This window comes from Sus scrofa, chromosome 14 (genome assembly GCF_000003025.6).
Source record: "Sus scrofa isolate TJ Tabasco breed Duroc chromosome 14, Sscrofa11.1, whole genome shotgun sequence".
Taxonomy (NCBI): Eukaryota; Metazoa; Chordata; class Mammalia; order Artiodactyla; family Suidae; genus Sus; species Sus scrofa.
In genome coordinates, this window is record NC_010456.5 from 77978140 (window position 1) to 78003756 (window position 25617).

Genomic DNA, 25617 nt, shown 5'->3' on the forward strand with positions numbered 1-25617 from the left:
GCTTGTTCTCTTTGAGTTAATGAGCAACTTTGGGGAGCTGCACAGAGCAAGGAAGGGTCCCAGCCAGGCCGGTTGAGCAGTTCACTTGTCCCAGTAGAGCCCTGGGGTTGCTCCCAGGATATATGTAGGAAACACAGTTCATTTAAGTGTTGGGATCGTGCTCTCAGATCTCAGGCCCCAGAAATTCTCAGCAGCGAGGATTTCTTCAAAGGACACTTCATGAGAAGATGGGCTTGGGCCACACCCTGACAAGGGAGTGGAGTTAATCATGCTGGGTCAGGATTTCTGGGCAGGGTAAAGAACTTGCTTGGGGACCAGGCTTGTCCTGAGCAGATATGGGAAGAGCCTGATCTGCGTGCCCTCAGGAGTCAGTTGGAGTCTAAGAGGAGAGAAATTGGAGAGGAAGGTAAATGTCTCCCTACACATGGAGACAAACACCTGTGCTGTGCAGAATGGAGGCAGTTCTGGGATGGAGAAGCTGACTGGGGAGGGAGGCTGGCCATGCGAGTCTTGTGGGGGAAGCCCGGCTTCTCCCGGTCCAAGCTTGGCCCTGCAGTGATAGGCATGTGGGGGAGACAAGCCACCTCCTGCTGGTGGAGGGCAGCCCGTTCCCAGGCTGAGCAGGCGGGAGCATCGGCCCTGACACACATACGTGGCAATTACCCTGTTAGAAGGGTCACGGTTAATGTAGTTCTTATAGACTGCGGCTGCGAGTGCTGGGCCACTCAGCCCCCAGCAAGGCTGTGCAGCTCATTCAGAAGGGGAGGAGGCAAAGCTGGACATTTCAGAAATGACACATACTGCTGTTGGTCCATGTCCCAGTGTTGGTGCAGGGCTCACACTTGGGATGCGTTCTCCCCTGGGAGAACTTTCACATTATGGGTTCTGTGAATGCTTAGGGTCTTTTGCAGTAACTCTGCCTTTCAGCAGAATGGAAGCTTTGTTAGGGGGGGTTCACAACCACTCATTCAGGAGTGCCCAAGGGCAGGGTTTTGTACACAGTAGGTGTCCCTCAAATGGAAGAGGCTCTCTAATCTGGGAATCCTTGTTACAATGGATGTTTAAAAATGTGATCATAGGAGCTCTGAGCTGGCTCTGCAGGTTAAGAATCCGACTAGTGTCCATGAGGACACGGGTTTGATTCCTGGCCTGCCTCAGTGGGTTGAGGATCTGGCGTTGCTGTGAGCCGTGGTGTTGGTCGCAGATGTGACTCAGATCCCACGAGGCTGTGGCTGTGGTGTAGGCTGATTTGACCCCTAGCCTGGGAACCTCCATAGGCTGCAGGTGTGGCCCTAAAAAACACAAAAATGATAATAAGTAGCAGTGTTGGTAACTACCATTCATCCCCCAGCTTCTCCTGATTACCTTAAGTCCTTAGGTCCTCATGGCAAGGTAGGTGGTATTCTTCATTTTAAAGCCAGGAAATGAGAGTGTGCTGAGTTGAAGGGACTTTGCCCGGGGCACACGGCTGGTCAATGAGGAGCCAAGCTCTTATACACAGTTTTGCACAACTGCAATGCCTACCTACCTCCTTGGCTCCCACACAGTATTGTATTCCATTATGTTTCCTGCAATTCTAATCATTATCCTGGAGATCTTTATCTGGTGAACTAGTGTAGGTTGGTAACTAAATGGTAGGGAAGAGGAAAATTGTTTTGCAGCCCAATGAAAAGTTTATAAAGATCAAACTTTCCCAGCTGCCACTTCAAGGATGTTGCTGGTTTGTTTGTTTTTATCCCTTCCCATACTTAGTTTCGACCTTAGCATTTTTCAGGGAAGATAAACACTGTAGGCAGTGAGTCTTTACATCAAACATTGGTATTTTCGAAGTCTGTTGAAAGTTAGGTTGGGTTAACTCATCCTGTTGGTTTAGGAAGATGAACAACTCTTTCATGCCCTAAAACGGGGTCTCTGGAGGTCGAGGCTCCACTATAGTTTTTCCATCTGTCTTGGGTTTGTTGAGCCCCACCGCTGTTGCTCTTCATCTGGACAACCCTGCAGGTGGCAGGAGTCTCTATTTTCCTATCAGTTACAGACAAAGAATATTGTCCCTTTTTCTCCTTAGGATGTATCTGGGTTGCACAATAGATAGGTTGTTTGAATGCAAATGCTTTGTTATTTGCTAAGTACTACATAACTATGAGGCATTCCCCCTGCCCCAGTTTTATTGATGAGTAATTGATACATAGTGTTGCATTAGGCCACGATGTACAACGATGTACAACTTAATGACTTGACAAATGCATATATTGCAAAATGATTACCTGGGTAAGTTAACATCATACAATGTATCATATGATTGTCCTTATAATTTTTTTCTTTGAAATAAGAAAGGAATTTTGCTAGTTGGAAGCCCAGAGTCTTTGTTGCCGACCAGGAAGAAGAGGGGGGACGTTCTGGCTGGAGCTGGTCAGGTGAGAAAGCAGTGAGATCATGAGACAGGACGCCCATTAGTCTTAACTCAGTCACAAGTCATCTGTGGGCTGTTGAGCAAGTCATTTAACCTGTGTTGTGATTGTCCATACAGGGGATAATGATGGACACCTCTCAGGGTTGTGAAGATCAAATGAAATAAATGCTAAATGGAAGAGTTTCCTCCTAGTAGTTGGTGTACCCAAAGAGCAGCTGTCCCTAGATTGACTTATTTCATTTTTAACATTTTTTTTTCTTTTTTCTTTTTAGGGCCACGTCTGAGGCATAGGGAAACTCCCAGGCTAGGGGTCAAATCGGAGCTGTAGCTGCCAGTCTATACCATAGCTCACGGCAATGCTGGATCCTTAACCCACTGAGTGGGGCCAGGGATCAAACCGGAATCCTCATGGATACTAGTTGGCTTTGTTACCCCTGTGCCACCATGGGAACTCTTGTTTTTTGAGCAGATTTATCCTGAAGATGATTTTGCTTGGGCTCCTGGGGCATTTGCTGCTGGTGACCTGTGTCCAAATCACAAGGGAGGTCATTGTCCCCTGGTGTTTCTCCTTGTCAGGAACTTGTGACAACTCTCTGCAACCAGTAAGTTTCTCCCAGCTGATTTTCTTGCCTTCACTAAAAGATTTCCTTTTCTGTAATTTCTGATCTGTAGAGGAATTGATTGGTCGTATTGAAACGGACAAGTTCTGTTAGTTTTTTTTTTTAATTTAATGTCTTAATATACAAAAAGGGCTTGTTAGAGCCTCTTCCCAGAAGATACTGGTAAAAATTTCCACTTAGGCAGTGCACAGGGAGATAGAAAATGGAAATCTGAGATTGGAAGTACAGCCTTCTTTTGATAGTAGATCGAAGTGTAGTCAGATGATGGAGAAGGTGAGCAAACAAATGAAAGGAACATGGGCTAGGTAATCTACAGAGAGACAGCTCTGGATTTTATTAGTTTAGCAAAGACATTTCTGTTGACTATACAAAAACGTTGCTGTCTCTTGTGTCTGTAAACTGTTTGTGCCAAGTTGAGTTGTCCACCATGAAACAATCCCTTCCTCCCACATACCCCAGGTACTAATAATGATTTATGTCACCTAACAGTTATTCGTGCCTACCATTCTATCTCTATGAATTCTCCCAACTTGCTGATTTAAAAAAAAAAAATTATAGGAGTTCCTGTCTTGACTCAGCAGAAACATCTGACTAGCATCAATGAGGATGCAGGTTGGATCCCTGGCCCTGCTCAGTGGGTTAAGGATCTGGTGTTGCCATGAGCTGTGGTACAGGTTGCAGACTCGGCTTGCATCTGGTATGGCTGTGGCATAGGCCAGCAGCTATAGCTCCAATTTGACCCCTAGACTGGGAACCTCCATATGCTGTAGGTGTGGCCCTAAAAAAAAAAGAAAAATTACGGATAGAGAAAGCAAGGCTTAGATTGATCAAGTACCTCACCCAAGGTCACATAGTAAGTGAGGAAGCCAGGACTGACCTGAACCCCCTTCATCACTGTCCTCACCTCCTCCCATGATGACCCTGTGTTTCATAGAACTGCATGCTGTCACAGGGAGCCTTACAGGTAGGCTTGTTTAATCCAATGGTTTTCAAAACTGTTTTCTAGTGGCAGGATCCTTGTCAAACAAAAATTTTACATAGAAGGACCATGATGGGAGTTTCCTAGTTCCCTAGCAGTTAGGATTTGGCATTGTCACTTCTGTGGCTTAGGTTTGATCCCTGGCCCAGGAACTTCTGCATGCTATGGATACAACCCCCCCCAAAACAAACAAACAAACAAAATAAACAAAAACAAAAAAAAACCACACAAAACCATGATGGAATAAAAAGGTTTGAATATTATAAAAAGTGAGTCAGCAAAAGCAGCAGAGCTGTTCAGATGAACACTGGGCTTAATACTGCGGTTAGAGAAAAAATAGTTTTATACTGGTCTCATTGTTCTGATTATTCCTGCCTTTGGTGTGCAATATCTAAATACTAATTCACTCACTAAACCTTTGCAAATGGTAACAGATTTCTGCCCCCCTAAATTTCTCCTGTAAATACCAGGATATTTAACTAGACAGTTGTAGAAAGAAACTTGGAGGTCCGCACAAAATGAGTTAATTTTGCAGCACGAGATAATACACTGTTGCACTCCATTGTGTTGAAATTTGATATCAAACATATTTGAGAGAACATACTGATCTTAAATTAGTTTTTAAACCATTAAAGTACTTTAAAAGTTAAGATCAAATTAAATTAGTCTTTGGAAGAAACTCAGATCCCCCTTGTGGTACTCTAGGCTTCTAGGGAGGAACACAGTTTGAAAACCACTGGTCTAATACTTTTCAAATAGGAAATTGAGGCCTGAAAAGTGCAAATGGTGGGTTCATGTTAGGAAACAGGATATTGGGCCTAAGAAATGTTTGTTTTCTAAAATTAGCTTTTCAGGCTTTTTTTTTTTCTTTCGGTTATAAAAGAATGGTTTGATTAAAAGAGTGAAAATATAGAGAAGGAAAGAAAAAACAGGACTATGCACTTACCTCTGAACAATAAACCAGTATTTCACTAACATTTGAGTGTGTATAAATTTTTATAAAATTAGGTTGAGGTTATATATACAGTTGATCTTTGAACAATGTGGGCGCGAGCTTGAGTGTAAGTTGTAGTTGGCTCTCCATATCCAGGCCTCCTCTGCATCCTTGGATTCCACTGTGGAAACGTATCCATGTAGAAGTGGACCTGTGCAGCTGAAAGCTGTGTTGTTCAAGGGTCAACTGTAGAGACTTGTATCCTACTTTTTTCTCTTAATGTTCTATCATGTGATTGTTGTCTTGGATAATGTGGCTTTTCAGTGATGACATGTTTTTTCACAGATGCACCATGGTTGAGCCATTCTTACTGGCTGATGTGTACTGATGTATTGTTTTCCACTGTTAGGTGTTAATGAGAGATGCTGTGAGGAACATCTTTGCCTAGAAGTTAGTTTCACTGTTTTCATTGTTTCTTGAAGATGTCTTCCTTGTCAGCTCCTATCTGACCCTTGGTCTGTCCACTACAGGAGAGTCTAGGGTGTGGCGTTTTCTCCCTCCATGTAGAGGTGAGATTGGGGCGGTGGAGTTGGGGGTCCTCAGGTACTGGATGAGAAAGATGATCTTGGACATGTTGACCTAAGCCCATCCATGCTTCTTTTTCACAGGCCGGATGCTCTGTGTGTGCTTAGGCTGGTTCAAATACAGGTAGACTTGAGATCTGCCCAGCATCTGGGAGGTCCCACTCACGTCTGAGTTGCCTCTTGTCCTCAGCCTGCTGGGACACTGGTGCTCTGGAGGCCCCCTCAGGGCCGGTCTTTGCTCAGCAGGGGGTGGGATGGAGGGGCTGGTGTCTGGCAGGCTTCCCCCCACCACCACCACCCCCAGAGGTGGTAGAGAGGAACCTAAACCATTTTCAGCTTTTCCTTTGCAGATCCAACCTTTTAAGCATACCTACATTTACCTGCAAAGGCAATCGTTTTGCATTTTAATGACAAATCAAGTACGCTAACTTGCATTTGAAACGAAAGTGCCTTAAATGTCTCTGGCTGTCAGAATGAGATGTTAGGAGCTTGATGAAAAGCGAACAAAGAAGACAAAGTATGAAGCCTGGATATAGTGCAAAATGAAATAAAACCTTGTATGGCCTGTCAGGGGTGTCAGTTGATATTCATATCTAAAGCACATTATAGCATTACTTTGCAGCTCATAGCTTACTCATCTGTCTTTTTTAATTCATCACATTTGAGCCCACATCTTTTAAGTCTCGTGTGTCAACAATGGGAGAAATCTGTTAATTGACAAATGAGTGTCACAAATGTGAATTGGTGCCTTTACATCAGCGGCAGGTGTAGTCTCTTTTGTTTTTTGTTGGATCTATTATTGGCATAAGCCAGTGTAAGACATCTGTCTTTGTCGGAATGAGAAATGACAGACCTTCTTGGCTGTCATTGTCTTAGTGCGTGCTCATTCTGTGAGATACTGTATAAAGATAAAATGTCAGTTAAAAGAATATGAAAAACTATCTGGAGGAAGTCCTTAAATTACTCAGAGAGGGGATCCGGGAATTGGGACTGGAATTGAAATCCGAGTGTTTCAGTTTGTATCTATCACACCTATTTAAAAATAATATTTCCTGAGTAACAGGATGAGGTTATCAGGCATTTAGGAAGATGTTATGTTGTGCTGGTATAATTAGCTTTATAAGGTGGGGAGAAAATCTGCCTTTGCAAGATATGAATTTATTTATTATAAGGTCATCTCTTAGACAAGCACAGAATTGTCTCAATAAAAACACTCCAGGTAGGATTCTGGGCATCAATTTGCATGTGTTCTGAAATATTGAAATTGTTCCCCTCCAATTTCTTTTTCTGGTTATATTCCTATCTGAGACTGATGAGAAGCATAATGAAATAAAAAGCAGCAGTTGTGGTGTGATGAGACAATTAGTGGGGCGAAAACTGTTAGTTTCACTGAGCTCCTGGTGGGTTTAGAGATGCCGGCGAGTATGGACACCTGAGGCTGTGTTGTTAAGTTAGGGCTGGTAAGAGAGGAGGCAGAAGGTCCCATGGCGGAGGAATGCTCTTGCTCCCCTTTCTGTCTTCAGGAGTCAGGGGGCCTAGACATTGAGGGCTGGTGAGGAATAGGTGATCTCCCCTGAGCGAGTCTTGGTTTTAGGATGGGTGGACTCTTAAGGCATGTTTTCCAAACACAAAACCTTTAGGGGTCTTGTTAAAATGCAGCATCTGACTGAGTAGGTCTGGGCTTGGGCCTGAGCCTCTGCATTTCTAGCACATTCCCAGGTGATGTTGACCTGCTTTGCAGACCCACCTTAAATATCAAGCAGTTCTGGAGTTCCCATTGTGGCTTAGCAGTAATGAACCAGACTAGTATCCATGAAGGTACAGGTTTGGTTCCTGGCCTCGCTCAGTGGGTTAGGATCCAGCGGTTGCCATGAGCTGTGGTATAGGTCATAGATGCGGCTCGGATCCTGATTTGACCTGTAGCCTGAGCTTCCATATGCAGAGGGCGTGGCCCTTAAAAAAAAAAAAAAAGGCAAAAATTTCAAGGAGTTCAAGTCATTTTTCCACAGACTCTCTGATGGGCTCCTGTAGGTAGTGTAGAATTAGAAGGGGGAAGGCTTCAGGTGCTGGGTGAACTGGACTGACTGGGTGATTTCTACATCAAGAAGTTACTTTTTATGTAGGAATGTTTCTAGCCTCTTCAAAGGGGGCCCAGACTGATCAATTTTTCTCCAGCTCTGTGGCCAGGGGACAGGCCTGAGTCCAAGGTACTCTACCTTCTCTAAAGGGGTTAGTGATTGGGGTGTGTGCGGGTGTGCATGCGTGCATATTTGCTCATTGTGTACTGAACCTTATGTGTGTTGGCAGAATTTGTGTGTCTACATGTGCACCTAGTGGCGTTATCTGGGGATAGGCGTGCGTCGAGTCTGAGTGTGCCCTGTTGGTGTAGGGTATGTAAACACAAGTGTTAGCTGTATGTTTACATATCAGGCAGGAACCAAACTAGGGGAGAGGATGTGTGCCTGAGTGTTTGCTTAGTGGAGCAGTAGGGTCCCTTAGCTGATACTCATTTGAAGAATCAGACGGCTGGATTACATGGGGGGGGGGGATCTGCTGCTGGGGCTGCAACATAGTCCTTTGGTGTCATTAGTCTTTGGTAAACATATTTGCCTCCAAGGTTGCTCCTGGCCCACTGCCGAGGAAGCTGACGGCAGTGTTTATTTTCGGGTGGAATAGACCCCTGGCTGAGTTAGACAATACTACTGGGATCCAGGGAAGTCCTCCAATTATCATCGGAGGATCAAGGAAGGGCAAATTATGCGGAGCCTGAGGACCAGACGCTCGCCTCCCTCTTCTGTTTGTCTGAGCTGCAGTCGTGACTCAGAGCACAAAGCCACGTCTCTTCTCTTCACGTAAACTAATAATGATTTCGTGAGTAACAGGGGAGGATGAAACTGCTCTTTTCCTGAGGAAAGCCGATGCTTCTTTTTCCAGACTCTTCTCTCCTTCCCCCAGGCCCCTTCCTCCTTCCTTTCAGATTCTGTGCAGAGCAGACCTTGTCCTGGCTGACCCTTGAGTGCTCTGTTCTGGAGGAAATTTTAATTTTGTTTGTTAAATCGAAACAAGGCTCACCTGAAGGGAGTGAGGCAAGCCAGAGAGAAAGGAAGGGAAACAACCCATCTGAAAAAGGTGCAGAAGTTGCACCCTCAGCCCCTTTGGCCCTGAAGGACAATGTTTTTGCCGCATGCAGAGAGGCGCGTTGTGCTTTCTGTGGAGGTGCATGAGCAGAAAGGAAGTTGCCCAAGTGCAGAGAGTGTATGTGTGTGTCCTCGCACGTGTCTGCCTGTTCGCCTTCTAAAAATGGGCAAGGCACGCACATCGACCGTGTTTATCCACACACGTGTCTGTGTGCGCAGACATAGGCCAGATCCACACACAGACATCCTTTTGTCCGCCTACGGGGGGACTAGGTACTAAGAAGACCGTTTTACGTGCCCACTCTTGGTTTTTCATTGCCGGCTGTCACAGAGAATCTGAAACAGACAAAAATTTATTGGGTAGTATTTAGAAACATGTCGGTGGTAACGACTGCAGCTCTGATTTCAATTAACACCCACTAAATTTAGGCTAATGCAGTGCATTTGTAGACCTGTTGAATGTGCTTGGCATCACGTCGCAAAAATCTAAAGTGGCCCCGGTTTCAAAACATTTCATTCTGACCACCGCTTGGGCGTCTGCTCCCCTCCCCCACCATCTGGCACATGGCGGTGAGCTCCCCTGCGAACAGCAGCGCCCTCGAAAATCTCCAACTTCGGATTTTTATAAAATGACCTTTCAATGGCGGAGAGCACGGTTAAAGTTTTAGCGTCCGATCTTGCTTAATGAAATACTACTTTGGAGTTCATAATTCATCATTTTTCACACCCCGCTCACCCCCTTTTCTGGCTATTTGGGTGAAAACAGCTGGAGAAGTGCTGCATTTTATGATTAAGGCACTAAAAGCTTAGCCGTAGGCACTGCCCATCTATAGGGCTATAGAGTTCAGGCTGCTGACAGCAGATCTGTTTTGAATCGGAGTCAGATTAAAGTGAGTGAAAATCATTTGGGGGCTGAGGGCTCGAAAGGTCACACGTGTAATGAATTGTGGGTGCTTGCCTGGCTTCCCAGGCGAGAACCGTGAGCAATTATTAAATGCCATTGTGCATTGGGAAGGGTTGGTTGGTGGTGACTTTGAAACTTTCCAGAAGCCGAGGCTGGGAGATTGCAAAAGGTAGTAATAAGGCGTTCGACAGGAGAGGATTTGGCGAGCTGTTGCTTTGTGTACTTCGCTTTATTTGGGGAGAGATTTCTGTTCCCCTCCCATCTTGTCTGAGTCTGAAATGATGGCCCCAGCAGTACTGGGGGGTGGGGTCCTGCCTGGGGACATTTTTTTTTTTTTTCCTTGGATTTGGTAAATGCCTTCAGTAGTTCCCTGCTTTTTTTCTGGGTGCTGTGGAGGCTGGCGGTTTTGCTTCAGCCCTCAACTGTTGTGTAGTCATTAATGGGTCTTAATGGACCACCTCCTTTTCATCTGTGGAAACTCCTGTGGCCAGCTGTGTAGGCATCAGAGACTGAAAAAAAGACTGAGGCTCCTTCCCTCCCAAAGATGAAGGGGGCTTGGCCTGCTTTATTTAGGTGAGGCTGTGCCCCCTGCCCTGCCGCTTCCCAGTATTTTCTATGGCAGGTGGTGTGGCCTAGCCCTGTGGACAGATTTTAGAAAGTACCTTCAATACAGGCAGGGAACACCTCCTGTTGAATAAACCCTTCTCACACTCGGCATGGGTTTCACCCACTTCTAAACCAACGTGCCCTCTGTGCCGTCTTCCTTGTTAGTGTTTTGGAAACCTGAGGTATGGATCTCTCTGGAAGAACCTCTGAAATAGAAAACAAAGAAAAACACAAATACTTGAAACTTAAATGATTGGGCTGAATTGGTGATTGAACCACTGAAAGAAAAAAGTCAGTTTTTTCAGCAGTTACTGAATACTTGCTACGTGGCAGCTGGAAGGCTGGGCATTAAAAGTGCCGAGGCAGATTTCCCTACATGGTGCAGTGGAAACAAATCCGACTAGGAACCAGGAGGTTGTGGGTTCGATCCCTGGCCTTACTCAGTGGATCGTGGATCCGATGTTGCTGTGAGCTGTGGTGTAGGTCGCAGACACGGCTTGGATGCCACGTTGCTGTGGCTGTGGCATAGGCTGGCTGTTACAGCTCCTATTAGATCCCTAGTCTGGGCACTTCCATATGCCATGGGTGTGGCCCTAAAAAGCAAAAGATGAAAAATAAAATAAAAAAAAATGCCTAGGCGACTGACCTCCCTATAGAGGAGACATATGGAAACTTGTGATTCCAGCCCACTGAAGTGATGACACATTAAAGGATGCACAGGGCACTGACATGGAGGAGTGGCAGTTGCCCCCTCCTGGAGGTGGTGGAGGAAGGTTTCTTGGAGTGGTAGTGTATCTGAGCTGAACTGGCGGAGAAGAGCAGGATGAGCCATGTGGAGGGCAAGGGAAGGTGCCTTGGCAGAAGGGACAGTGTGAAGGACAGAGGGAAGGGGTGAGAGAGTTAGAGCCAAAGCTTGGCTGGCCAGGGAGGGTGACTTGGCATTTCTTTGGTGGGTGCCTTATTTAGCAGACATACTGAGTGTTTTAAGGGAATGAAGCAAAGACCTCTGTCCTCCGTGCATTTGTTTTTCCTCCTCCCTCTTGCCTCTGCGATTTCTCCTACCTTGTGCCTTCTTTCTCTCTGGTAAGGAAATGTGACTAGTCAGCGTAATAAGCATAGAGGGAGACAAAGGGGGTTTCCTAGAAGATGTCACAACTGTGTTTGGATGAGTTGTGAGGACTAGAAGCAACCCTATGCCACACAACAAGGTTGTGAGTTCTTTACCTCCTGGAGTTGGATGATGGCTGTATGGGATTCGCGTTGTCTTCTCTCCTTACTAAGGTACTTGCCACTTTGGCAGACCTAGGTGCAAATAGCTGATACTTACTCCATCAAAATCCCCAAGGACTGTCTGGCTGTTTCCGGTGATGAAGCCTAATGGATCAAGCACGGATGGTGGAGCATCAGGCATCTTGGACCAGGAGGACCATTTGTTTTTAGGAGGGGGTGGGAAGCTGCCCCAAATAAATAATAGCCTCAAAGGACTTGACATAGGTGCTTGTAGCTCTCCCTTACATGTAAGTTCCTTGTTTTCCCCACCCAGCTAACTTGACTCAATGAGATTATATTGGGGCAGAGGTGGAGAGGCAGAGATTGATTGGCTGTGGCTTCGAGGATGTGAAAAAGGACCCTCAGGTATCCACACCATCTTCATTACCGTGTGATCATTGCATGCAGGTGGTAAGGCAGCCATAGTCCATATCCATAGACATATTTCTGGAAGGAGGTCTTGCAGAAAGAAGGTAGAAGAGCTTCAAAAGACACCCAGTGTGACCCAGCACACAGCTCAGCCAGTAACAGATTCCCTCCAGCCACGACCCTACAAGTTCTGTGGCTCCCAGTTGGGCTGGATGTTCCTTTTGCTTTTGAGGTTCTGCAGTCACAGTGGTGATAGTGACTTCTTTCTGGTCCAATGAACTTGGAATGAAAGGAAGCTTTCTCCTCCGGTGGTAGAAGGTTTTCACAGAAGGTCTTTGGGGGTACATTGGGCCCAGGGCTTGGGAGGGGGTAAGGCAGGAAGGATGAATGCCAAGCCCTGACAGGGGGGTGGGGTGGGTAGGTAGGGACCTGCCTGCATTATTGGTCCATGGCGCCCATCCAGCCCGTGGCCTCTCTCGCACAAAGCCTTCGTTCTGATTAATGGCATCCGTGTCTGGGAGGCATGGATTGTATTAGACCTTGTTTAAAGTGCTCTCTATACATTCACTTCCCCTGGAAGTGCCCCAAAATAGGATGAGAGGAAAAAAGGGAGCGAGAGAAAGGGCCTGCATTTGGAAAGGGTAGAAAGGAAAGCTTTTTTTCATAAATGCTTTCTGTGACTTTTTGTACTCTTCAAGGCTTTATCTCTGCAGGGCTCCTACGGGAGAGCAAGGGGAAAAAGTGAAGACAGACGTCTTGGGAAAGAAAACGGGTTGCCTTGCCAAAACTGGGAGATGGTGCTGGCGCTCTTGGCTTTTTAGAAACTCCAAGAAATCTGCTGACATTTTAAAGGGGGGGAAAAAAAGAGAGAGATGATTTATGATGACATCACATGTTGCCCAAGCAGATCCTGCAAGAAGAAAATGGCTTTTATAGAGAGCATGTTGCAATAAAGAAACAGTGAGTCACTGGGGGAGCATCATCAATTGAAACGCCTTCGGTTATCTGCCTTAACCCCCACCCTGCCCCCCAACCCAACCAAAGGCCTTGGCAGCTCTTAGGGCCTGGCTGTAAAGGGGTTAAGAGAGCCTGAGCCTAGCCTGAACCCCAAGTGCCTGCTGCCTTCTGTCTACCCCATCACCCCCTGGCCTCCCGTTCTGATGACTGTGATTGTATCCAGCCTTGTTCTTAGCTTCCTCTCAATAAGGTGGGTGTGCTGGCTTTGGACGGGCTGTGTGTGTGTGTGTCGGGGTGCTCTGACCTGGTGCATTTAAGTGGTGGGCAGTGGAGGAGAATGATGCAGTGAGGAGATCCAGGGCCTGTTTGCTCTTCTTGGAGTAGCAGGACAAGGCTGAACTTTGATGGAGGCTGTGGGTTGTCACCATGCCTGTTCAAGGGGAGAAACTGGAGAATGGGTGTTGGGGTGAGGATCCAGCCTTCTGCGCCTGGGAATCACAGTAACTGCACTTTCACCCTCAAACAAGGTTGGCAACTTGGTGTTGGTCCCCGGGCAACTTGTATGTTGGGTGCTGTGGCTCATCACCCACAGAGTACCAACCCTGGATCTCAGCAACGTGGCGGCATCTGGAAGGCTTGTCTAGGCTGCCGCCTCCTCTGAGTTTCTCAATACCCCTCTCCCTGTCAAAGACACTTTCTCCCATTTCCCTTGACTCCCATACCTTCCTGCTTTCCCATTCCAACGATCTGAGGGCCAGGTGGGGAACACTTACATATTAAGGGTGGGTCGACAGAACAGATTCTAACTACTTTGGATGTATTTGCATGTCTGCAAGGATCAAGACCTAAAGCTCAAAGACAGAGATGCTGTTGAGGGTGTTCCAGCCATCAGAAAGAGGGGCTTTGGGGATGTCGGTGGGGGGTGGGGAGTGGGGCAGGCAGTCGGCTGGGCAGGCCATGGAGGTGCCCCTCCTTCCCTGTGCTGGGATGGCCTGCCTGGTCCAGAGCTGGCCTCTCTGTGGAGCAGGTCCTTCCTTGGCGGGCCTTCAGTCTGAGCAGCCTCCCTGATTGTCCTCTTGAACAGTCATGCCTCCAGAGTCCTTGAGGTTGGGGAATCCTCCCTCTGGGAGAAGGAAGTGTCACTGCTTGGGCGTTGGTTAGGAGGCTGACAGGCCCAGACCAGGTCCTGCCCTGCTTTTCCCCACGTGGGATTCAGTTTAGTCCTGGGAGGTCTTTGAAGCCATGGACCATCCCTGTTGTATCACCAGCCCTGACCCAGTACATATCAGTGCAAAGATGCTGATTGGCCAGGGATTGAACTGGCATCCTCATGGATACTAGTGGGGTTCTTAGGCCGCTGGGCCACAATGGGAACTCCCATGATCACCTTCTTGGTGTCTGCTAGAGACAGGCATTTCCTAACTGCCTTTTTCACAAGGGCAGATAGTGGTGGTTATAAACCACCCATCATCCCATCACCTTCCTCCTGCATTTATTGAGGTCTAGGGACACAGCAGTAAGCAAGGTACAGTCTCTGCCTTCAAGACAGTCATCTTCTGTTGAACAGAAAACTTACTCTTTTTGCTTCTCCCAAAGAGCTATGGTTCACCCTGCATGCTTTGTGGGAGTTGGGGGGAGTTTGACTTGAGTTCTGTGCCAGCCATTTGAAAACTTATAGTCACCCTATAAGGTGTTTTTTTTTTTTTTTTTTTTTTTTTTTAATCTCCCTTTTATCTTAAAAAGTCCCCCAAACCAAAAACAGAGGTAAAACTTGCTTATGGTCTCACAGCTCCTGTGTTGCAGTGGGTGTTAGAACTGGGGACTGTCTGTTCCAAGCCTGCCTTCCCTCTCGCGCCCTGCTCTTGATAACGGCACACACATTGCTTGGGGTTCTGCTGTTTTTCACTTAGCATGTCAAAAGCATTTTTCTGGGTTTCTCTAATATTCATGATAATCTTTTAAAATGACTACATGATTTTTCTCCCCGTACTGATGTCCGCTAATGTAAACCAGTCCCTGGAATAGTGAATGTTTAGTTCTAATTTCTTTGATGTTGGAAATTGAGTGTGTTGGGGGGGTGGTCCTGAGATTGCCCCATCCGCCTGTGGTTCCCCCAAAGGAGCAATAGGGCCAGCACAGATGGAGCCTTGGGGGCGTCTCCCCACATGATAGAGAGGGCATGTTGCTCTCCTGCCAGTGAGGCTTTGTGGAGGGAGTGCTTACCTTCTTGTCCTAGATGCTCTGGTTTCTGGCTCAAGCCAGACTTCCTTGCTGGGCCTTTCAGAGATCACTCACTTGGAACTCTTTCTCCAGGAGATCCAAAACCATCCTGCCAGACTGGTCCCCTTTTCCCATCAACTGTCCACCTTCTTCCCTAGGTCCAAACCCACTCTCTTGACCCGGAATGCTCCCCATCTCCGCCTCCTCTCAGTCTTGTCTACCCAGCTCAGTCCAGCTCCACATCTCTGGCCTCTAGACAGCCCCTCGGATGTCCCTTTGCATCAAATTCCCTGAAACCCCACTCTTTTCAATTTGGCATCAAATGATGGGCTGGTACGCAAATTCTTGTCTTCTCAAAGCTGGCTGAGGAAAGAGGCAAGAGGCTCTCACCCTGATATTCCCAGCTGTCTCCCACTCTTGTCTCATTTTTTCCTTGTAACAGCCCTGAGAGCTGGGATTTACTGTCCCCACTTCAGAGTCAGGATGGTTAATGTTATTCTAGGCAGGGCAGGAGAAAAGAAATGCCGTGCAAGTGACAGAACTCCCAGGTGGCAAGAAACCACTTCTTTAACTTGATCTCCCTTTCACTTGGCAATCAGTATGCAGTATACAACACGTAGTGGGTGCTCATTAAATGCCTGTTGAGTTGAATTTTTGGACAGTTTCCTTTGTAGGGGTGAAAGTTCCTCCTGTGCACTGTTGAATCTGGAGGGAAAAATTGAGTCAGCTGTGCAGTGTGGCGTGTGCTTTTAATTTCAAACAGGGATCTCTGCAGTTTGGCAAGGATTGGGCATTGACAAGAGGTGCACAGGAGGGAAAAAACATCTTGAAGCTGCCTTCTGTCCCAATGAGAACAAAACCCCACATCTGGTCCTTGTCTCGGCCCCAGTGCAGTTGTCTTCTCTTGTTGAGATCCTAACAGTAGGCGGGAGGGTGGGTGGGGCTGGACCTGAGAGTCAAGGGGCCTGAGCTCTTGGGAGCTGAGGGCTGCAGGGGCATGATTTGCCATGTTGGTTGGGCGTCAGATGTGCCCAGCATGGGGTACAACACTAAGGTTTGCATCTTCTCTTCCCCGGTGGTGCACCACCCGAGAGCTGTTTCACCATTGCACTGTTGGGGAAGCTTTGGAAGCTAGGAAGGTCTTGCCTTAGGTGCCACCTTGTTCTTGGGTGTAAACCAAATGAGAGTGCCTAAGGGGGGCGCTCACATGTACCAAGTGGGGGCCTTGCCAGTGGTGCACACCAAAGTGGAGGTGAACCAGGGCTGGCTATCAAGGTGGGGGGAAACTGGGCATGTATACCAAAAGTGGGGACCAGGAGAGGAGGAGTGTACCCCAAAGTGAAGCCAACATTGGAGCTTTGTTGCTGGGGTCAGTAGAACAGGCTGTGCTAGAATCAGGGAGGAGAGCTGCAGAGACATGAAGTGTTGTGTGATAGGAAGAGGAAGTGCTGGAGAGCTGTAGGAGTAATGGAGAGATTATTCCACAAAGAGGTAGATGATGGCAGATGTTTGGAAAGGCTGGGTTTCCCAAGTTGAACGCTTTCTTGGCATCACGATTTCTCAGAGCATCTCCTGCTTGTCTGGCATTGGCATTTCTAGGTTGGGGTTGAGCAGGCCTCCTTGGGAGGTGAATTTGTTAGGACACCTGCAGAGAGGTTGGGTTCAAAGCTTAGCCCTGCCATTGGCTTCTGTGAATGTTGGGGAAGCCGTGCAATATTCCGTGCCTCAGATTCATCATCTGTGGTATGCTGGTGGTGAGGATTAAAGGAGATGATACCTGTAAGTTGTTGAGTGTCTGGTTTCTGGTAACTGCTCACTTCAGCATGAGCAGCAGCTGTTGTAATTGTGTCATCATGATCTTCATCTCACCAGTGACCAGGGGAAATTTTCCTGAGGAGCAGTGGTTCTGAACCACCATTCCCGGACCATCAGCATTGCCAAGGAGTTGGATAGAAACAGAGATTCCTGGGCTCTACCCCACTGAGTTTCAGATTCAGCAGGTCTGGGTGAAGTTGATGCTCTTGGTCTGGAGGCCACACTGGAGCACATCCCTTAGCACTTGTGTCCTGTGTGATGTAATTGAGAATGTGCAGTTGCATAAGCTGCTGCTTTCATGGCACTGCCATTTGTCCTGGACAGTAAGATGAGGCCTTACCCAGAATTCCTTTGTTGTTTTTTTTTTTTGTCTTTTTGCCTTTTCTAGAGCTGCACCCGTATCATATGGAGGGTCCCTGGCGAGGGGTCTAATTGGAGTTGTAGCCGCCGGCCTATGCCATAGCAACGTGGGATCCGAGCCACATCTGTAACCTACACCACAGCTCATGGCAACACTGGATCCTTAACCCACTGGGCAAGGCCAGGGATCGAACCCGCAACCTCATGGTTCCTAGTCAGATTCGTTAACCACCGAGTCATGACGGGAACTCCCAGAATTCCTTTGATATCAAGGATTCCTGTGATCAAAGCAGGAAAACCTGGGAGCAGGATGAGGCCTCATGGGGAGTAGGCAGTGACTGCTTTTGCTCTTAAAGCCAGCCTTGCTTGGGTATGGAACATACTTGCCACTACAGCAGAGACCCTCTTTCAGGTGAGTGTGGCCCAAGGGCAGTTAACCTTGAAACTTTACAGAGGGTACTCAGAGTGGGACATCCCCCAAGTCCTTCATTGTGCTACTGTTTCACTTTGTATTGCATCTTGTTTCCTGGGTGGCTGCTCCCTTGAATTGGATTGTAAGAGCCCTCTGGGTGTGTGTGGATATGTGTGACATGGTTCTCAATTCATTTGATACACATCGTGTTGAGAAATGACCCTGATTACATATACTAGTGTCACTTCCTGTAGGAAATTGTTCTTGATTGTCTGTCAGTCCTTGCCTCCTGGTGTTGCCTCATGGTGCTGTCTACCAGTCAGACTAGGGCTCATAGAGAGGTGAAAACTCATTCTTTTATCTCTAGCATACAGTTATATTCAAAAATATCTTGTAAGAGACCGTAAATGTCATCGGGGATATCAGAATAAGATTCCCACATGGCTGATGGGGTCCTTGGAGAGAGTGGGACCTCATAAGAGGTCATGTGGGCAGTTCTGGTGGGTGCTGGTGGTGGTGGTGGTGTGTTCTGAAGGTCTAGGAGGCTATAAACTCTTAGGCCTTGTTGTGGTCTGTAAATGCAGGTCTGAAAGGAGAATTTTCTGGATCTGAAGCCAAGTGAAGAAAAGATAAGTTACTGAGGCGAGAGATGCTATTAACACAGCAGGCAGACTTCCTGATAATCAGGGAGAGCCGATTATCATGGTCATGTCTGTTTTTTATAACCTCGCAATAAGAGTGGTCTCACAATATGCCCAATTACCTGCTAATTGGTTGGGGAAAGAGGGGTCTTAGGATACACCGGCTCATTGGTTGGGGGAGGCCTATAATGCCCTTATAGGGGCATGCTGAGGGATGGGCCACATACTTTTCTTAGGAGGTGGCGGAGAGTAGGCCAGGTTCCTCAAGGTGGGGAAGGAGCATTACACTGAGAAGGGTGGGGTGAGGATAAGGGTCTAATAATTCTTGTCTTGGCCAGAGGCTTTGAGTTCTATCTCCTTGAGGAGGCCTCGAAGCCCAACAGGTTTTTTTCCCTTTAGTCCTAATTGTCCTCCCTTTGTGTCTCTTGGAGATGATTCTCCTCTGAGCGTCAAGCCCTCTTAGGAAGCTCTCTCTGGATATTATCATGGATTTTGGGTAGTTGAGGTCAGTTGTGGAGAGCCAAGGCCCTGGAGAACAATCTAGTGAAGGGATAGGGGCCATTCTGGGGGTAAGCCACGTTTCCTCCGGCTTCCAGTTTTCCTAAACAGTATTAATTTTGAGAACCCGGGACTGCTTCCAGAAATAATTGGATCACCAAGTCCTGGTCGTTAGGCAAGTAAAGTAGCCTCCGCCCCCAAAGCAACAGGCAAAGAGCTGATCATTGAAGCCCATTGTTTCAGGTAATTCATGGTTTGGTATCCAGGCTCCTTTGAAGTAAACCGACTCCAAAATATAAACCTTTCTTCTCATAATAGAATCCGCTTGTGTTATTTAAATCCCAGGGTTTTACATTACAATAGTCGCCCATCAGGCTTGGAGAGAAATGGAACTTTCTCTGACAATATGGTTTGTGGTGTTCTCGCAGGCTTAAAATTAAACCTAATCAGGAGGTGCCACTGAAGCCTGTGCTGAGTAAATGATGGAGCACGAAATAAAATGATTTATACAACTTTCTTTTCCAATAAGCAGTGCTTTTTAATGTTTTTCTCCTTCTGAAAGGAGGTGTGGGTGTTGAAAGTGAGTTTTGATGATGTTTTTCTTTAAGTGGTCCAAGACCACAGCATTCTGAGGGCTGCCCTCCCCCACCCCACTCCTTTCTCACGTGCTTGACTCTTGCTTGAACTTTCTCAATTTGCAAACAGAAGAATGTTCTGGCCACGTCAGAATTCTCAAGTCTGGCCCATCTGAATGGAAATGGGAGGCCAGCCTTGGGGGAGTGACTGGGATCTCAACTGAAAGTGACGTGAGTCAAGGCTTCTTCCTACTTACTGGCTTTTTGTTTCAAGACTGTCCTGTGAGGGTTAAGATGGTTGGTTGTAGCGGCCTCAGAATAGGTTAAATTTAAAAAAAAAAAAAAACCACTGCTTATGAACGTGATACCCCAAATGGGAATTGAGAACACGTGTGTGTGATAGGTTCCCAGGAGGATGGAGACAGACACCCCTCCCCAACCCCAAAATGTGGCTACTCACCTTGGAGACTTACTGTGGACACCCTCTCCTAGAATGTGGATTCTCAAGTTGGGGAGCAAGAAACAATGGCCTTCGGAAAACAACTGCCTGCATAGATTAACCTCCCACAAGGATTAACTGCCCTTTGTCATGGGACTCGACCCCCTACCCCTCCCTTGACCGTCCCCTCCTTCTTCGTATTTCCTGCCACAAGTTCCCGCCAAGAACTCCATCCAGCCACGAGTTCCCTCCACAGATCCTTTGTAAGCCTAACATCTCCTCACAGAGCTGGCGCCATCTTGAGCTCAGCCCGTGCCCCTCTGATGCCTTGATAAATCTCGTTTGCTTTACCAGCTTGGCCTTGCGTGTTCCTCCCTCAGCAAAGGGAGCCGTGTGGAGCAGTGTGGAACCAAGCTCAGCGAGAGGGGGTGTATCAACAGCTTGAGATGGGGGTGGGGGTAGGCTCTGCCCTGCCTTCCTGCCCTAAATATGTTGCAAACTCAGCCATCCAAAGCGGATTTCACTGGCTCCCTCCCCACATTTGTTCCTGTCTCCTTTATCTCAGTTCCTGGCGTGTCACCATCCTGCCAACCTCCCAGGATCACATTGAAGTTCATGTTGTGTACCTTCCAGAGTTGCTGAGGCATCTCTGTTGCTCTGCCTGCCCCCATCTCTTCTCTGCTCCAGACCTTGCTGACAGAGCAGGCGTTATCTGGAGGCACCTTCTGATCCAAGTCCTCTCTTGCTTGAAATCCTGGCCAGCTTCCCAGCCTACAGGGGACTTTTCTAGAAGAGTCTTTCTTTTCCTAAACTGCTGAAACCACCTGGCTCACTGAGTCTTGTTTTCCCAGGTCTTGGTCTTTGTGATGTCCTCATCTGTTACTCTGCTAGGGCCGTGAGAACAAAATACCACAGATGGAGCGGCTCATACGACAATTTTTTCTTCTCATAGTTCTCGAGGCTACAAGTCCAAGATCAAGGTCTTGGCAGGGTTGGTTTCTTCTGAGGCTTGGCTTCTTGGTGTCTTTAGGAGGTCTTCCATCAGTGGGTATCTCTGTTACCTTCATTCTGAGAATGCCAATCACATAGGATTAGAGCCCATCCTCATCTTCACTTAATTACTTTTTTTTTTTTTTTGGTCTTAGGTCTTTTTAGGGCCGCACTCGCAGCCTACAGAGGTTCTCAGGCTAGGTGTCTCATCGGAGCTGTGGCTGCCGGCCTACGCCAGAGCCTCAGCAACGCTAGATCTGAGCTGCATCTGAGACCTACACCACAGTTCACAGCAACGCCGGATTCTTAACCCACTGAGCAAGGCCAGGGATCGAACACAACTTCATGGTTCCTAGTCGGATTCATTTCCACGGTGCCAAGGCGGGAACTCCTTAATTACCTTTTAAAGAACCCCATCTCCAAACACAGTCCCGTCCCAAAGTGCTGGGCATTAGGATTTCAACATAGGGATCTTGGGGGACTCAATTCAGCCTCTGATAACCTGTCTCAGGTAAGTGCTTCCTTCCACCTGTCAAATGTCTGTATGTTCAAGGCTTTCACTCTGAGTGCCCCATGGCCATGAAGTTCTCCCTTACTCTCTGTGTGTGATGGCCCAGCTGCCTTTTGTGTTCCCAGGAGCCACCCACCTTCCCGAGGTCCTCACCTGCCATTGTTGGTGTGAAGGCTGGATTCCAGGGTCTACCTTTTGGGGGACATGAGGCTTGTATAACTCCTGGGGTCTTGCTTTCCCCACCACTGAGTGGTCCCTTCTGATGAAGCAGTGTCGAGTGTGCTATGCATGGCTACGTGTATAATTCATGAGCGAAGACTCGTGTCATCCAGGGCTTGCTGCTCATTTGCAAGAATTATGAGCTTTGACAGAACTCCCCATCGTGCAGGCCTCCTTGTCACATCAGTGGTAATTACTATTCCTTTTCTAATTACTTATCTTATCCACCATGGCCCCTTTCAGCTGCTGCAGAGGAGACACCCCTGTCCTCTCACCTGGAGGTGAGCTGAGTCCCTCCCAGGACTGCCATGAGCCCTGAGACCTCCTTGGCCTCCTCCCCTGTTTTGCCCCCCTTGCCCACTCCCTGGTTTCTGAGCTGTGCCCCAGTGAAGAAACAGATTGTCACCCCTTTGATTTGGAAGGGCCACAGGACAGGTCCTTAAGCCCCAATGCAGCCAGTCCCTCACTTAGAGCTGCCTGCCTTCACCTTGGGGAAGGCAGCTCTCGCCCATGATTACAACCTGCCCTGAGTCAGGTGGAGAAAAATAGCAAAGGGAACATCATATTTAAGAGTCTGAATGTGCTGAGTGGATGCTTTGGAAACCTAACCTCAGGCAAAAGGTCCTTGGTTCAGGCTTGGTGACTGATGTGGCATCATCCTCTGTTAATAACCAGGAGATGGAAGACCCAGCCAGGCCATATTTTTGCCTGTCACCAGAGAATCTCCAATCCTTTAACTATTTTAGTTTTAATACTTGATTTTGCTGGGGTTCACCTCTAGAGTTGCTTTGCTGTGTCCCTTAGCACGTTACTGTATTTAATTGACGGAGTTAAGGAAGGTTTCCGTCTCAACTTCAGTGCTTCGATTTTACATTCGAAAGCTGTAATAACTTGGGAAGGCCTTGACCGATTTTTGATGAAATCCTATCCATTATAAAAGGCATTAATAGATACCTCAGGTTTTATTTAAATGTAGTCTGCCCCCTTGAAACAAAATGACAGAAGTGTCCAAAACACCGTTTCTTCAGTAATGTGAAATGGATTTCAGTGGAAATCAGTGCATTTTTATAAGGTACAGAGGAGATGCTGTCCTGCCAGGAGAAATTTCTGTGTCAAAGGAAGGTATTGCTGTGTAACCAGTGGTGGGTGAATTACGTACAGGGCTGTCTGGCCTCAGTGACAGACATCAGCCCTCCTACTGATCTTCGCTCTCTTCCACTGATGACCTCATCATTCCCACCTCCCCTTACACAGGTCCTCGGTGCCCCCCCCCCAAGGTTACGTATGGTTGCCTATCTGGACCTTGACCCTCAGCTTCTCTCCTGGCTTCATTTACATCTCTCTCTGATTCCTTGCCTTTGGGGACTCCTTCCAGGCATTTCTGGTTTACTCCACCTCTGAGGGCTGCTTCCTGCTTCTCCCTTCATGGAACTTATATTTTAGTTGGGGCAGCGGGTGGAACATATGGCCAAATGAATAGCGTGTAGGTGCTGCTGAGAACACCTAAAAGGTATACCCAAACTTGGGAGGAGGGCAGGGTATCAGGAAAAGCATCCTGAAGGAGGTGTTAGATAGGTGAACTTGGAGAATCTACTCATTCTTTGATTGACTTCTCAGAACCCTTCTGTGTTCCGGGGTGGGGTGGGTAGGCACTGTGCTGGTTGCTGGTAAATAGCTGAGAACAAAGTAGGCAGCATCGTTCTTGCTCTAGTGAACCTTAGGTTTTAGTAAGTAGGGTTGAGGTAGCCAAGTAAGGTGCTATTGGGAGTTTGAGGACTTCAGGCAGAGGGAACAGAATGGGCAGAATGTTTAGGTCCTGGACAGAATGAATATACCCAAGGCACACAAAGAAGGAAGACAGGGGCCAGATCACAAAGGAATCTGTAAACTTTGGAGTTTGAACTTGAGTTTGAGGGTGAGGGGCTGCCTCTGAATGCTTTTAGGTAGGAGAGTTGCAAAGTCATGTTGGTATTTTATTTTTATTTTTTTGTCTTTTTAGGGCTGCACCCAAGGCATACGGAGGTTCCCAGGCTAGAACCTACACCTAGCCACAGCAACACCAAATCCAAGCTGTGTCTGTGACCTACACCATTGCTCATGGCAATGCTGGATCCTTAACCCACTGAGTGAGGTCAGGGATTGAATTTGTGTCCTCATGGGTGCTAGTCAGATTTGTTTCTGCTGAGCCACAATGGGAACTCCCATTTTGATATTTTTAGAAAGGTCACTTGCATTGTCCAGAGATTGGGCTGGAGAGACAAGGCTATGAGGCTTGCGTGGAGGCAGTGACAATAAGAAAGAAAAGTAGGTGAATCTGAGTGAGATTCTGGAAGATAGTTTGTTGAGTGGATGTGGAGGAGTGAGGCCTGGGAGACACCACAGCTGACTCGGGAGTTTATTGATGGAACAACTGATGGATGGTGGCAGCAAACTTGGAGATGGGGAAGCTGGAGAGGAACAGGGTTTTGCAAGAGGGGATGAAATTGGGACACACTGAGTTTGAGGCGCCTGTGGAGGCATCCAAGTGGACATATCCTGAAGGCAGCTGAATAGACAGATCTAGGGTTGAGAGCAAAGCCTGGCTCGGAGGCCCATAGTGGGAAGCCTTAGCATAATGAACTTTTTAGAGCATGGGGGTGGATGAATTTGCTTAGGGTTGTCAGAACAAGTTGAGGGTAATAAACTATAGGACAGATGTGGGGCTTATGGGATGAACTGAGGATGAGCAGCTAAAGAAGGTGGAGGAAAACCAGGTGGTTTGCCAGAAACTAAGGACAGACCCATGGAAATAGGAGGGAGCGGTCAGCAGGGTCAAATGCCAAAGTGGAAAAATTGAATGAGGTCTTGAAAGAGCCATTGGGAGGGTAGTGACCTTGGAGGGAAGGATATGAGGGGATGGCTAGGCTTTTCTGCCCCTATGATGTCGATTGAACGCTTTGCATTTTTTCCATCAACACCATTCTAGTTCAAGAGATCATCTCTCACCAAGACATTTGCTATAGCCTCCTGAATGGTCCACAAACATATTCTCTAGTCTGCAGAGAGTGATCATGTGAAAAGGCAAATCTAGTTATGCCACTTCCTGCTTAGCATCTTATAATGGTTCGATGCTGTTGGGATAAGGCAAGTCCTTGGACATGGAGCACAGTCCTCCTGCCTCTTCTCTCCTCATCTTGTACCATGTTCTGTCGCTCCGCCCAGGCACAGCATTCTTCCCTAAATGGCTGGAACTGGTTATGTCTCCTTTGGCCATCAGAGCACATGCCATTCTCTTTACTTGGAAATCTCTTACTTCTTCATTTTTAATTTTTATTTATTTTTTTATTAAAGTATAGTTTATTTACAACGTTGTGCCAATTTTGGCTGTATAGCGGTGACTCCGTTATTTATACACATAGGAATACACATTCCTTTTTAAATTTTTTATTAATTTTGGGGGGTCTTTTTAGGGCCGCACCTGTGGCATATGGAGGTTCCCAGGCTAGGGGTTGAATCAGAGCTGCTGCTGCCGGCCTGTACCACAGCCACAGCAATGCAAGATCCGAGCTGTGTCTGTGACCTACACCGCAGCTCATGGCAATGCCAGGTGCTTAACCCACTAAGCGAGGCCGGGGATTGAACCTTTGTCCCCATGGATACTAGTCAGATTGGTTTTCTCTGAGCCACGATGGGGACTCCTTTTTTAAAAAATATTCTTTTCCATCATGGTCTATCCCAGGGACTTGGATACAGTTCCCTGTGCTGTGCAATAGAAACCTGTTTATCCATTCTAAATGTAATAGTTTGCATCTACCAGTACCAAACTCCTAGCTTACTTCTTCCTCTTCGCTTGTCTTGTGGATTTTGGTTCCAGCTGTACTTTGTTAGAGTCTTTCCTTACTTCCCTTACCTGATCACATTTTAGTGTTGGCATAGCACCTGTCTTTGTTTTACTGCTATGTCAGACTGCAGTAGATTCCTAGTCCTTCCCCCTCCCTGTATCCATGCCCTTTGCCATGTGGCTTTGCAGTTTCCCCCCGAGAAAATATTCCCCTGATCCACTGAATTTGGGCCTGGCCACGTGACTTGCTCAGGCCAGTATTACATCATAGGTGGAGTGAGAGTGTGCCAGTTCTGAGCATGGACCTTGGGAGGCTTTGCATATTCTGTCAGCTCTTCTTGAGCTTCT

At 47.3% G+C, this 25617-nt stretch overlaps 1 long non-coding RNA gene across 5 annotated transcripts in view; it reads left to right on the forward strand.

Annotated features, from left to right (window-relative positions):
* The window catches only part of LRMDA, a 1093708-nt gene that overhangs the window by 20307 nt on the left and 1047784 nt on the right, over nt 1–25617 (forward strand). The window contains exon 1 of one of the 5 annotated variants that reach the window (XR_002338561.1): nt 7421–8398. The exons of the other annotated variants lie outside the window; for them this stretch is intronic. This is a non-coding gene — a long non-coding RNA (leucine rich melanocyte differentiation associated). Of the gene's footprint in view, nt 1–7420; nt 8399–25617 lie in introns of those variants that run through there. 5 annotated transcript variants of the gene reach the window in all.